At 45.0% G+C, this 14,104-nt stretch overlaps 1 long non-coding RNA gene across 1 annotated transcript; it reads right to left on the bottom strand.

The window, feature by feature from the left end:
• Window positions 1-4,175: 4,175 nt before the first annotated feature.
• Window positions 4,176-13,718, bottom strand: LOC117999210. The gene is made up of 3 exons (XR_004676235.1): window positions 13,651-13,718; window positions 7,323-7,512; window positions 4,176-4,303 (listed from the first exon to the last, which is right to left on the bottom strand). It is a non-coding gene; the product is annotated as an uncharacterized LOC117999210 (long non-coding RNA).
• Window positions 13,719-14,104: the final 386 nt, after the last annotated feature.

Consider the following 14,104-nt stretch of genomic DNA (forward strand, 5'->3'; position numbering starts at 1 on the left):
GAGCCTCTCTTCTACAGGGGACAGGGGTAAGAATGTGAGATGAGGGAGCAAATGCCTTTTGCATTCCCTCACATCATCTTTACCTCTTTCCACTCTTCCAGGACCCACATCAAGTCCAATCCAGTATGTGCTACCCTAGAGATCTGGCCCTTCACAGACACCCTCCCCCACCTCCAGTCCCACTGTCACTGGCTTCACAGAAGCCATTTGCAATCTCCTCTGGTCTCTTAAAAGAAATTTCGAAGTGAAACCCCCCACCTCCATCTATCCATAAATAGTGTCCAGTGTCCTGCTAGGCATCAGATATAAAGCCCAGCCCTAGGGGAGCTCAGGAGGTTGCAGAAAGACCAGTATCAAACAATTGCAAAGGAGAATGAGGGCAAATAAGAAGAAATGCACAGTGCTACACCAGTTCTCATCATAGGACTAACTTACTCTGGGGAACTGGAGAAGGCTCCTGAGGTTGGTGGTGAAGCTAGGACCTGGAAACTAAGTAGGTGATGATGTGATGGGGGAGAGATTGTTCCCAACAGAACAGGCTCTAGGCACCAGGAAAGGCCAGGGAATGGAAGAAATCCAGCTCAACATTGCTCACGAGGAGAGACTGGTTCATGGTCAGATGGAGAGGTAAGCAGGGGGCACTCACAAGGCCTGGGACTTCATGGCCAGGGAGACAGGAAGCTCCTACAGGGCTAGGCTGGATTGTGACATAGTGAGGGAGGCACCTTTATAAAAGATCCTTCGTCAATATGGAATATCTAAGGAATCTGTTGTATAATCCAAGTAAGCAATGAAGGAAGATTGAACAAGGGTTTACAATGGGAGCACAATGGAATCAAGCTTTCTAGGAAACATTTGATTCCCCCTGGTGCTTGGGGATAAAATCAAACTCCTTAATCTGCCTAAAAGGTGCTTTGTAGGGGAGCCTAGGTGGTTCAGTTGAGTGAGCATCTGACCCTTGTTTTTGGCTCCAGTCATGATCTCAGGGTCATGAGATCAAGCCCCATGTCGGGCTTCATGCTCAACAGGGAGTCTGCTTGAGATTCTCTCTCCCCCTCCCTCTGTCCCTCCACCTGCTCTCTCTCTCTAAAAAAATAAATGAAATCTTTAAAAAAATAAAAATAAAATAAAAGGTCGTTTGTAAGCTGCTGGCATCAATGTTCCTTTTGTCACCTCTCATCTCTTTCCAGGTCTCCTCCTAATTCCTGTGAGCTACAGCCACATGAAAGCACTCACAACTCCCATAAGAGGCCCTCCTTACACATCTCTGGGCTTTAGCACATGCTGTTCCTCTAGCCTTGAATGTCCTTCCTTGCTGCCTTAGTGAACTCCTATGTATCTGTCAAGGCCCTACTCAGATGTCACATTTTCTGGGAAACCTTCTACAAGAACCACTTCCTCCCCCTGTACCTACCTTCCCCCAGGCAGCAAAGGTACCTGCTTTCCCTGTAGCAATCACCATACTGTACAGCCATTTTCCTCCTACATGATTGTCTCCTACTCTATAAGGGTAGCAACAGGTGTTCTTTGCCATCCTATCCTTAGTGCTTGGTACAGGGTGATCCCACAACAAATCTTGATTCCAATGAATGGGAGCATATACTTCCACATTAACAAGCTTCCTTAACTCCTTGGCGGAAAATGCAGAATTTGTAGAACTCACAACTGCGAAGTTCTAATAAAATGTCAACAGTCTGGGGACACCTGGGTGGCTCAGTTGGTTAAGCGGCTGCCTTCGGCCCAGGTCATGATCCCAGGGTCCTGGGATCGAGTCCCACATCGGGCTCCTTGCTCAGCGGGGAACCTGCTTCTCCCTCTCTCTCCCTCTGCTTGTGCTCGCTCTGTCAAATAAATAAAATCTTAAAAAAAAAAATGTCAACAGTCTGTAGCCGCTCATGGCCTATTATCAAGGGGAAGTCTGTTCGGTAAGTAAATAGTGGTCTTATTCATTAGAATAATACACAAGTAATGATTTCTTAATTTTCTTATTTTTCTCACATTAGTCAAATTGTCTAGAGTTGTCTCACTGTGACCCCGCCCACAGAATCAGACTACACAACCCAAATGCAGGAACAAGAGGCCTCCCTGAGGCAACTGCTTCCCTAGTCTTGCCCATGATTTGCTAAATCATAGGAAAGGCAAAGGGTCCCAGTTTGAAGAAAAGGTATTTGTTTCCATGAATATGGAATATGGGTGCACGAGATTCGGGGGCACCAGCTTACAAAAGCACCAAAGGCTCAGCGCAGACTTACAGGTAAAAAGATGTCCACTCCATTCTGATTGTGGTAAGGTAGAGATGAAAATCCCCACACCTCCTACCCCATGAGATTTTTGTGAACACATGGGATCAACTGCACAAATGTAAGGTCCCCTGGGTGCCAGATGAAACTTCGTGATCAGCTTTTATGCCCTGTCCTCTGTCAGCTTCCACAGTCACATTTACCTGTCAGATGTGGATTTGGTACAGGTGTACTCCATGCCCCTCTCCTCCCTGATGTCTGGGCACAGAGCTTTGCCTTCCTGAATCCCCCGTGAATCTTGGTTTTGCTCCATGGCCCTGAAGTTCAAGGGTTCACAGGATTTGCAAATAGCAGAAATAGCTAGAACAAACAGGTGCCCCCTGATTCATTCTCTCCAGCCATCCCAGATTCCTCTCTCCCCAGTTTTCTTGCCTTCCTCCTTCCTTCTCTCTATCCCACTTCCTAAGCTGAGAGCCTAGCACTCTTGTGCCACAGAATGCCTTATGAGAGAGCATGACAAACTCAAAGCAAGAACTGGACTGAAAGATAAAAGAGGCATTACTGAAATCTGTTCCCAGGGCCTGGGAAACTCTGGGTCATAGGAGCCCCCTCTAAGTTCTGACCCAGAGGTGCAGCTTCAGCAGAAGGGTCCCCAAGCTGCTCACTGGCTAATGCAGCAGCCTGGGGATGCGGGCGGGCGGGCGGGGGGCGGGGCATCCCTGGGTGAATTTCCTGGAGGTAATGAGTGGCTCACAAGCAGCTTGATGGATAGCCTTGCTCCGTCCACTTGACCTTGGGTACCAGTACAGCTGGCCGTGCCATCTGAGCCTCTCGGAGTACATCAGTCCCAGCAGGGTGCTCTGGATAATGCATCTTGTGAGTGGCAGTGTCATTTCCTTAAATCACACTGCTGTCACTTGGCAAGGCCATCTACTGACGCTCAAAGGCCCAACTTCCTCTCTTTATCTCATAGCTGGGGGAGACGCCAAACTCAACAATAAAACCATTGGCTTCTAAGAAAACAAATCAGTCAGACAAGCCTGTATATACAGACATAAGCTGAGGCCAGAAGAAGCAAAGCAGAGTGATGTCCACAGTCCCAAACACAGAAAATCTATTGTGGACAGGGGCCTACAGTCAAACAGTGGGGTTTGGGCAAAGGGCAGCCCTGTCAGGGGTGTGCGAATGGCCACCAGCCAGCCCTGCAACCAGGGTCCTTTTTGGCCAAGAGATGAGAGTCTTGCAAGGAGGCTTGAGTGGGAAATGAAATGGGAGCTGCCAGGATGCCCAAAGCATCCACTCCCTTCCCCCAACCAAAAGACCCCCACGTGGTTCACTCCATCCAGGCCAATTATAGTCCACAATGACGTTGGACTGGATTTATGTTTTCCTGGCTAGAGTCCTTGTTAATTTCCATGCAACTTCTACACAATTAATACATACTCATCATTGAAAGAAAAGCACAGAGGTAGTTTCCCCAAATGGCGTCATCCAGGGGTCACTGCCATTTTATTTCCATTCATTGCCAACAAGAGCCTGGCAAAAGCTTGCCTCCCCACCACCTGCTGCTGCTGCTTCTTCTTCTTCTTCTTTTTTTTTAATTTTATTTATTTATTTGACAGAGAGAGACACAGCAAGAGAGGAAAACACAAGCAGGGGGAGTGGGTGAGGGAGAAGCAGGGTTCCCGTCGAGCAGGGAGCCCGATGTGGGGCTCAATCCCAGGACCCTGGGATCGTGACCTGAGCCAAAAGGCAGACGCTTAACAATTGAGCCACCCAGGCGCCCCACCACCACCTGCTTCTTAATACACGAAGGTGACTGGGCTCTGAGCCTCTCCTGGAGGACCCATGGGGCAGAGGCTGGGCCACAGGGGCTCAACTTGGACAGGCTGTCCTTGGAGGCTGACACCAGACCCCCTCATTTCCCTCCCAGGTTAGAGAACTTGCACATTTTAAAAAGGTAAAGACCATCATGAAGCTAACCACCATCTCTTCCAGGGACTCGGAAAACTCCAAGAATCCAAGGACAGCTCAGAGGGGGAAGGAGGAAGATCACCACAAGCCTAAAAGAAAAACATGGAGGGATCTGTGATGGCAGAATCGGTATTGGTTGGGAGTGAGAGAGACCTCGTCTCTTACTGAGTCCCTACCTAGCTGTCAGTTACAGCAAACTGTCCCCCAGCTCCCACCACCCCTGTGTAGCTTGTGCAGAAGGGGTAAATGTTCATATGGTCTCCCTTCCACCCTGAAGGGCAGGGAGGTGGGACACTGTAAGTGTGAACAACCCAAAGTACAGAAAACCAGTGATGTGAAGTTCTGCTGGGGTTTGTATAGCCCATAAATAGATAGGTATCTCTTTATTGGGTCCTGTATGCAGTTGGACTCAGGGACACAGCTAAAAGCCAGGGCAAAGTAGGACTGATATTACTTTGCAAAAAAAAAAAAAACCTTTTCCTCTTTGTATAATATCATCCCCCTGCCCACCTGGATCACAGGCCCCTCAACAGTAATAATAATATGAAAAGGAGGAGGGGGCAAAGGGAAAGAATGAAGAGGGAGAGGAGAAGGAGGTGGGTAGAATTCCTTCCTTGAATTCATATTGCAGTGGTGGCCAAGCAACAATATTAGGCATATCCACCCCAAGGGCATCCCATTGCTAGCCCACTCATTCATGCTAATCCTGCATATTCCTGGCTTTTTCCTCTTGCCCTCTGTTCCATGTGGCCAACCTCCGCAGCTAAACCTTTCTTAGTATTTCTTTTTTTTTTTTTTAATTCTATTTACGTATTTGAGAGATAGAACAAGCAGGGGAGGGGCAGAGGGAGAAGCAGACTCCCTGCTGAGCAGGAAGCCCAACATGGGGCTAGATCCCAGAACCCCGGGATCATGACCTGAGCCTAAGGTGGACGCTTAACCGACTGAACCACCCAGGCGCCCCCTTTCTTAGCATTTCTAAGCCCATCTGAGATTGTTCATTGAACAAGCCCACTCAAGACTCTGATTAAAGCTGCCCCAGGTAATAGTGTAGCCTGAACAACTCCAGCTTTGGGAAGTATACCACTCAAGTAAACTTAGAGCAATATCCCCAGCTCCCTTCTTCAGCCACAGGAAGAATAGGCACTGCTAGGTTGGCTTATGAATCCCCTTGGATTCCTAAATTTTAGTCCTTGAAATTGATGCCATCACATAGCAAAGGCTAAAGACAGAAACCACCAATGTCCTACATCCCAAACTGGAACCCATCCTTGAGAATCTCCCGGACAGAAATCAGGGGTGGTACCACATATGTCAGCCCCTAAGGTTTTCTGAGAACCCCCAGTCCTTCTTGATGTCTCCACATCTGCCCAGGGATTCGGGAATATCCACAGATACTCTCAGTCCAGCTAATGCTTCAGAGTCCAAATATCCTGGACAAAGCCCAGAGGGACATCTCAGATGCCTCTCTCTGGTCTTCCTAGAGCTTGAGAAAGAGGAGAGAATTCAGAGATTCAGGGTGCTGATGACATGCTCTTGGGTAACTTTTATTTGTTCTTTATGGCTGAAATCAGACATCACCTCATCCAGGAAGTCTTCTGTCATGCACAAGGTTAAGCTCCCATTCTCTGTGCCCTCAAAGCATCAAGCACTTCCCACCTAGACTTATTACACTATATTGTAAGTTCCCAAAGACCTCTCTGATCCCCCAAAACACACTAGACTGTGCTTTTGAGCCTAGGGGCTGTGTCTTACCGGTCCCTCTGGAGAGCTATAGCAGTGACCTCCTGCATTTGCTAGTGGCTTGGATACCCCTAATCCCAAATTTGAGTTTTAAGACCTGGCTTGTGCCTATTTACACCAAGATTAACATATTTCCGCTCACCTTCACCCCTAATTGCTGCAGCTAGGGGAAAGAAGAAGTGTGAATTGAAAACAGATCTCTCCAAGGCCAAACCAATAGAAGAGGGTTTTGTAACGTCACAGTCAAGGTCAGGAAAGAGACAGACACTCTTCCAGCATAATCAAGTCCAAAAATTATGCTAGCAGTAAGACATGAATCTTGTATGTACATCATTGAAGTCTGTGGGCAAGAGATTAACACTTGCGGTATAAGTGAATTGTTGTTTAAAGTAGTTTGGTATGATCATAGAGGAAAAGAAAAAAAAAGCAAGCTTCCTACCCAGAGAAGAGTCCCCTCCCTTCTCTCCTCTGGCTTCTAGGCTCTAAGTCTCCCCCTCATTCTGAGCACCAGTAAAATGAATGGAGACTTTAATATAATGAGAAGCTGGGACACCCCAACCGAGGGAATAGTCTTAGCCTGGGAAAGGAAGAAAACAAACGAAGCAGAATGAACATAGAGAACAGGACCAAGTGAGAGATCTGGTCAACCAAGAGGACCTCCGTGTGGGGGCCAACACCCTAAAGGTCTGGACAGGGAGGGCCTGCTCTTGGTATGATGCAGGATTTTAATTAGTTTGAAGACACAGTGCCCACCCCTCAACCCATTACCATTTCAGTTCTGTATAGTTTAGATTCTATCACCAAGGACCTGGATTGAAGAACACACTGAACTTTCCTTGAGGTTGTGTGTGTGTTGTACACGTGTGTACATGTCAACAGGCACTTGCCTGGCAAAGGAAGAGAAAAGATTAGCCCTCCTTCTCCAGGTCAATAGCTGGCACCTAAGATACCTCTAGGGTCACTGACAGGGAGGTAAGGGGACATCTCAGGAGGGTACCCAGCCACAGGGGAGTGCACAGTCTAGTGTGTGGGGTAACTGAGAGGTCATTAGGCATCTACAATATAGGATAGAAAGCACTACACGGAAGTGCCAGGATGCTTTGAGGATGCAGAGAAAGGGCACCTTAGGGCTTAGGAAGGCTTTCTGGAGAAGGGGATATCTATGTTGAGCTCTGAAGATCAAGTAGAAGTTAACCAGAAACATGTCCCTAAAATACCATACCCCACCCCCACACTTGGAGAACAGCTGCAAGCCTTCCTGTGGGTCTAAAATAAGGAGCCCAGTGTGGACACACATCTCAGATGTGTCAGAGCCTGTTTATTCCCCCTCCTGGGTCCCCACAGCTCACAGACCCTCTCTCTTACCTATGTTCCTGGAGGTGGTCCCAAATCCTTTCCCTGGAGCTGTCAAAGTGGTCCCTATGTCGTTAGCCGGGATGAGAAGACGGATTTGCAGTGTCCACACAGCCGGGGAGCCGCACCGCAGAGCTGGCCCGGCCTGGCCCCTTGGAGTCCACTGAAGTCGTGCCAGGCACAGGCGAGCTGCCTGCTCAGACTGCAAGGGGGAGAGTGTGCTGTGAGTGTCCTGGAGCCCAGCCAGGCCTCTCTGGCGAGGCAGGCAGGTGGAGGAGGAGCTCCTCCGTGTAAAACTCCGGAGGATCAAATTAACTCCCAAGGAGCCGTGAAACCAGCGGGCTGACCGCCACCTCTAGGTCCACTGCAGAGCCCCACCCAGGCTGCTGAGGGTACATGTTCCTCACTATAGTCCTCAGGACATGCCCCTACTTAACTTCACCTTGCTGCTTAAATTTGAGCCGGACCCCTACCCAGCAACACACCTTGGGTAGAGTCCTCCACTAAGGAACTGACTGTTATCTTGCTTTAGGCTTTTTTAAAAATATAATTTTTATTGAGGTGAAATTCACACAGCATAAAACTAATCATTTTAAAGTGAACAATTCAGTGACATTTAACACATCCACAATGTTGTGCAATCACCACCTCTATCTGGTTGCGAAATACTTTCATCACCACAAAAGGAAACCCTATATCTATTCAACAGTTACATTCCATTCCCCTCTACCCCCAGCACCTGAAAAACACAATTTGTGTTCTATCTCTATAGATTTGTCTATTCTGGATATTTCATTTAAATGTTATCATACAATATGTGACATTTTGTGTCTGGTTTCTTTCACTTACCATAATGTTTTCTAGGTTCATCCACACTGTTGCAAGTATTAGGACTTCATTCCTTTTTGTGACCAAATAATACTCCATTGTGTATATATATACCACAATTTGTTTATCCTTTGTTGATGGACATTTGGGGTGTATCTACCTTTTGGCTTTTGTGAATAGTGCTGCTGTAAATATTTATTTGAGTACTTGTTTTCAATTCTTTGGGATATAGATCTAAGAGTGGAATTGCTGGGTCATGGGTAATTATATGTTTAACCTAACTTAAATATATGTTTGCTATGTTTTTCACAGTGGTTGAACCATTTTACATTCCTACCAGCAATATGTAGAGTTCCAATTTCTGCACATTCTCTCCAAAACATCTTTTTTTTCCTTAATAGCCATTTTTGCGGCTGTGAAGAGCTATCTCATTAGGCTTTTGACTTGCATTTCTTTAATGACTAATGATGTTGAGCATCTTTTCATGTGTTTGTTGGCCATTTATATTTCTTCTTTGGAGAAATGTCTATTCAGATATTTTGCCCATTTTTAAATTAAGTTGTCTACTTGTTGTTGAGTTGTAAGAGTTCTTTGTACACTCTACATACAAGACCCTGATCAGACATATGATTTGCAAATATTTTCTCCCATTCTGTAGGTTGTCTTTTCATTTATTTAATAATGTTCTTTTTTTTTTTAAGATCTGGAGCACACTTTTTAATTAAGTTTTTTATCTTTATTCCAGCATAGTTAACATACAATATTATACCAGTTTCAGGGGTACAATTCTATACATCACCCAGTGCTCATCATGAAAATTTTGTTCAAGTATAATTTATGTTTTTCTTTTGTTGCTTCTACTTTTTGTGTCATATCTAAAACTTCATTGCCAAATCTGAGGTCATGAATATTTGCCCCTTATGTTTTCTTCTAAGTCTTATGGTTTTAGTTTTTTGTTTGTTTGTTTGGTTTTTTTTAGGATTTATTTATTTATTTGAGAGAGAGCGCACACACACAGTGGGGAAGAGCAGAGGGAGAGGGAGTCTTAGGCAGACTCCACGCTAAGTGAGGAGCCCAACACGGGGCTCGATCTCACGACCCTCAGATCATGACCTGAGACAAAACCAAGAGTCAGACACTTAACTGACTGCACCACTCAGGCACCCCTGGTTTTAGTTCTTACACTTAAGTCTTTGATCCATTTTGAGTTAATTTATGTATGGTGTGAGGTAGGGGTCCAACTTCATTCTTTTTCAAGTAAATTTCCAGTTGTTCCAGCACCATTTGTGGAAAAGACTATTCTTTTCCCATCAAATGATCTTGACATCCTTTTCAAAATACATTGGCCATAGATGCATGTGTTTATTTCTGGATCCTCAATTCTATTCCATCAATATAGCTATCTATCCTGTGCCAATACCACACTGTTTTGGTTACTGTCACTTTATAATAAGCTATAAAATCTCTTTCCTTAATCTTGTCTGAACTCAGTCAAGAAGAGGTGACCTGAGTCAGTATTCCTTTTCCTAACTGGATAACTCATAAGCAACCCTTTGTTCTCAAATGTCCTTTGAAACTGTGGAGTATGGGTCTAATTCTGAAGTCAGGGTAAAAGTAGAGAGAGGGAAGGGAGAGAGTCACGAGAAACAGTGTAAAAATTTTCCCCTTCAGTGGGAGGATGGGCAAGATGGGTGAAGGGGAGTGGGAGATACAGGCTTTCAGATATGGAATGAATAAATCACAGGGATAAAAGGTATAGCATAGAAAATATACTCAATGATATTGTAATGGCATTGTATGGTCACAGATGGTAGGTACACTTGTGGTGAACATAGCATATTGTATAGACTTGTCAAATCACTGCTTGCACACTTGAAATTAATGTAACATTGTGTGTCAACTATAGTTCAATAAATAAATAGACAAACAAATAAAATCTCCCCCTATAGTTCCTCATAAAAAGGAGGAACATAGTGTAGTGAAAAGAATATGGGCATGAGTGGGTTTCAAGCCCAACTCTGAAGTTATTAGTTATGTAGTGCTGGGTAACTTATCCTCTCTGGCCCTTGGTTTTCTCAGGTGGAAAACAGGCTGTTATGGGAACTGCATATGTGCCATAATGCACATAAAGCATTTGGCCCAGAGATCCTGCTCAATAAATAGCACAACATGTAATTGGGAAATGACCATGGAAACATGGCATATCCTGACTACTGCAAGATCTGATCTTATATACCTACTCTGGAAGAGCATGCAATGAGGATAGATTTCTTGACTGCTTTTAATCAGTCACAGGCTCACCCTAAGTCAGGCCAGGCATAGAAGAGACATTAGTTTTTTATATATCCCTACTTCGTTTTCTGTAAATGAGCTCCTTGATTAATTAATCTGTAAAAAGTGTTATGTGGGATACCATAATAGTGAGTAAACTTTCTGTAAGTCCACAAATAATGTTGCCAAAAACTTAGTGAGCAAGGAAAGTGAATTCATATCCAGAAGGAGGGTCTATTTCAGTGATAACCAATCACTGTTCTCTCCCTGTTGAAAGGGATCCAATATCATTAAGCATCCTACACTTTGATTAAAGAAATAAGCAAGACAGAGCTTATAGGGTTTTCTAACTGCTCCCCAGAATTTCTTTTGTGTGAAACATCTCTAGATGTTCAGGTAAATCCCTAAGTGGAGACAGATGTGTCTAATTGGATTCTCCTTTGGAGAGGGAGCCCATTAAGAGCTTGGAGACCTTCAGGGCTGCAGGGTGACTGCCCTGAGCCAAGTGCTGCAGAGGGGCTGCGAGCAATCAGCAGGTGCTTATCCCCCAGCCTCCATGAGGAAACATGCCCAACTCATCACTGGGCATAGGCTGGGCCTGCACTCTTCCTGAAGGCTGAGTGGCTCTGCATCACCTTTGCCAAAGTGGAGCCCATACGGTCCCCTGCCTCTGTGGGTCACTTGCTTCCAAAGTGCAGTTTGTCCAGGGAGCATGTGACTGGCAAAGCCTCAGTCACCTGCCTGCTCCAGCTGGCAAGGGTGTCTGGGGAAGCTTGTTCCCAAGCTTTATGTTGGGGAAGCACTGACACATCATGTGGGGAATTCTCCTAACACAGGTGGGGTGGTCAAAAGAGCTGAGTGTTAACAAGAATGACAGTTGTCTACTACTTGGGGTGTCATAACTAGGTCCCATTTAATCTTGGTAAACAGAATACCGTTATTCTTCCAATCCCACCACAGGGAAGGCAAGAGAAATGAGCCAATAGAAAGACAAAACATGGCATGACAGTGCTGCCTTCCCCAGCCCTATCAACCATAGTCACAGAAACCTTCCCACCTGCCGCCTGAGCCTGGCATTTACTAGGCATTACATCCTGGTTGAATGGATAAATGGACAAATGAGACAGTGCAGGCAGATCTTATTCATTTCAGGCACAATATCTGGAATATTTGGGGTTAAGCCCCAGGATCCCACATGTTCCTCAACTGCAGTCTTTCTACTCTTACCTGCCCACAACCCATTGGCCAGATCTGAAAGATGGACCTTTTGCCTTGTTTCCAGTTTTTCATTGGAATGTAGGCCCCTGCAGCCTGAACATCCTTGCTAACCCTCCCACAAGGGGCAGGACCTGCTGCCTATATCCTGGATGTTGGTCAGCTGTTGGCTCAAGTCCTGCCTTCAACAGATTTACATATGGCAACATATGGGGAGAGACACTGCTTCTAGTCTGACTTTGATCTTAGTTGCTGCAGGGAATCCTCCCGTCTGTCCCATCTGCTGGGCCAGGGTCCATGCTGGTCCCAAGAAAACTCATGCTCCCATGCTTAGCTGAATCAGTTCCCCTGCCCATTGACCAAAGCTGCCATGTTCCCAAGATGCCCACCTGACTTGCAATAGTCCCTACTAATCTTCAAAGTAATTTTTCCCACTATTTAAGGTACTCCCTAGTCCCCTTTCAGCCAAGTATCCCAAGGCTAAAACTGAAAAAATGATTCCAGGCTTTCCAGTTTTATCACTCACTCCTTCATGGGGATTTTTGGCTGAAACGTTGGGGTCAAATGTTAATAACATGGTTTTCATGCAAATATAGAATGAATACACATCAAAGATTTATTCAACTTATTAATGAGAGAATCAGAGGGTTGGGTAAAGCTGATTCAAAAAGCATTTGAGGAACTGGGTATTTATAGGTTTTTGAAAAAAGCATGTTAGAATAAAGTTGTTAGGTTAGATACAAAACTGGTTTATGTCCTGATAGTGCAGTAAAACATTTGGAGTTATCTTTTCTGCCAGACAGAAATCAATTGCATCTCCACCAGAAAAAAAAATCATCGAGTTAACATGTAACTCCACAATGTCTGGGCTTTTAATCAATGACGAATAGTGAGTCAAACAAAAGTACATTCCCCTATAATTAAATAATGCCTTTGGGCCTGCTCAACAATGCCCCTGTGTGACCTTGAGAGAAGATGTTGTTCTTTCTTTGCCTTATTTCCAAGATTTAGATGTTTTTCCTTAACTCTGTGTATGGGTTGTAAAGATCTCCCTAGAACCTGGGAAAGGGAGGCTCTCAGGGAAATATCTTCAAACACAGACCTGCAGTGTTCAAAATCCCACGATGACACCCATGTACTCTGGTCCATACAGACCTCTGAACACACTGGCCTCTTCCATCCTTGACTTTGCCTGAGCTTCATCATTCCCTCAACCTGAAACACTCTTCCCCTACTTGTTCATCTGGATTACTCCTGTGCTCCAAGTACCCTTTCTGGATTCTCCCAAACGTGGGGAATCAAATCCTCCCAATACAGTATCTAAGGTGGTAATTCTGACAACATTACCAATTGCTGGGTTCTTCACATATGCCTGTGTTCATTCTAAATCAGTTATTGATTTTTTGACCTTATATAATTTAAACCTCTTCATAAAAAGGTTGAACAAAGACAACTTTATCCCATTTTCCAAATAAATATCACACAGCTGGAAAGTGGTTGAGGCAACACTCAAACACAGATCTTTTAGATACATAACTATATTCCTCTTCTCTAGAATGTTTTACTTTCCACACTGCTCAAGCAGATCTTCATGAATTCCCTGAGGAAATGAGTTTTGTGGCACACGTCCCCTGTGCAGAATGCCCAAGATTATTTGAAAATTGAACAAGCCTGGCTCCTACAAAGAAATATGAAGGACATGGAAGAAGAGCATCTACTGTGGATATGGTTGAGAGCTCCTGGGAATTCTGGAGTGACTTTGGCTGGCAAAGCCCAGCCCTCAGACAAAGTGTAGTGCTGTGAGTCACCTCTTGATTGAGATCTCTCGGGTCCCTTGAGATAGTGGAATTCTCCTGAACATGCTCACAGCACATCTCAGCCTGAGCCTTCCAGCACTCTGGAGACTTGCACAACCAACCCCTTCAGCCTTCAAATGCTATGAACCTATATCATTCAGAGCTGTTTTTCCAGCTTCTCTTCAAACTATTCACTCATTCATTCCCACCCAAAGGTGCTGAACACTTACCATGTGCCAGATGTCATTTCGGTGCTGGAGGTGGAGAAAGTTAGCAAGTCAGGCAGAGGCAGTCTTCTGCTCGAGATTATGTTCCACTGTAGGGAGAAAGCAACCAAATAAGTGTATGCAGAAGTGTGAAATTGCAGTTGGAATAAGTGCTACAAAGAAAAGGTGAGTCCTGAGAACATGGAAGAGAAAGGATCCATTGAGCTGAGACCTGAAAGGCAGAATTATATCAAAAGAAGGATAGAACAAGTTGAGGATGGGGGTTAGGGAAGAGACATGTGTAGCAACCAGTTCACAGGAGAGTAAGAAAAGACCTAACTGATGTTCCTAGAGGTCATCACCTGCTCCTCTTTTTATCACCTTGCCAAGTATTATCTCTGTGTCTACTGGTTCCTCCTCCCAAGACAACATGACCTTCTTCCCCAAATTCTCCTCTATGCAATCTCCCTATTACAGT

Source organism: Mirounga leonina, unplaced genomic scaffold (genome assembly GCF_011800145.1).
Source record: "Mirounga leonina isolate KUSES-001 unplaced genomic scaffold, KU_Mleo_1.0 Mir_454, whole genome shotgun sequence".
NCBI classification, from domain to species: domain Eukaryota; kingdom Metazoa; phylum Chordata; class Mammalia; order Carnivora; family Phocidae; genus Mirounga; species Mirounga leonina.